This window comes from Habropoda laboriosa, unplaced genomic scaffold (assembly GCF_001263275.1).
Source record: "Habropoda laboriosa isolate 0110345459 unplaced genomic scaffold, ASM126327v1 scaffold175, whole genome shotgun sequence".
In the NCBI taxonomy this organism is placed as follows: Eukaryota; Metazoa; Arthropoda; class Insecta; order Hymenoptera; family Apidae; genus Habropoda; species Habropoda laboriosa.
Genome location: NW_017100347.1, coordinates 108,884 through 109,445, shown reverse-complemented (window position 1 = coordinate 109,445; position 562 = coordinate 108,884).

The window sequence follows — 562 nt, the reverse complement described above, 5'->3', positions numbered from 1 at the left end:
CCACATTTAAATTTCTTCTGCCACAAATTACTACGAGCCGCCCCCGTCGTCGCCTCTTGCCGCTCCCAGCTCTAACGAAACGCGTACTACTCTGGTTCAATCTGTTGTAAATATTTATTGTATACTTTACAGGCGTATATATGAGTACATATATGTATTGTATATCTATATATATGTATATATATATATTATGCCGCATTATGTATATGTATTGTGTATTGTCGCGCATGCACACGCAAGTATGTATATCACGCGCAACGAGCATGTAGATAATCGTCGCCGGGTATATATCACGGTGCATATGGAATAAATGTTGCAATTCAAGAGACACGTCTTTTGTATTCTTTTCTTCGTTTCTTTCTTTTACCTTGCCATTTTAGAAGATATCGGGTTTGGTAACCTTTTGGTTAACGATGTGATTCTGGACATGTTTTTGGATCTTAATCATTTTCAGGCATGAAAATAAAAATCACTCTAATTTTTCACAATTATCACGCGATGGAGAAATATAAAATGAAACCATGTGTTATTTTGTTGTACATATGTATATTTGAAAAAAGTA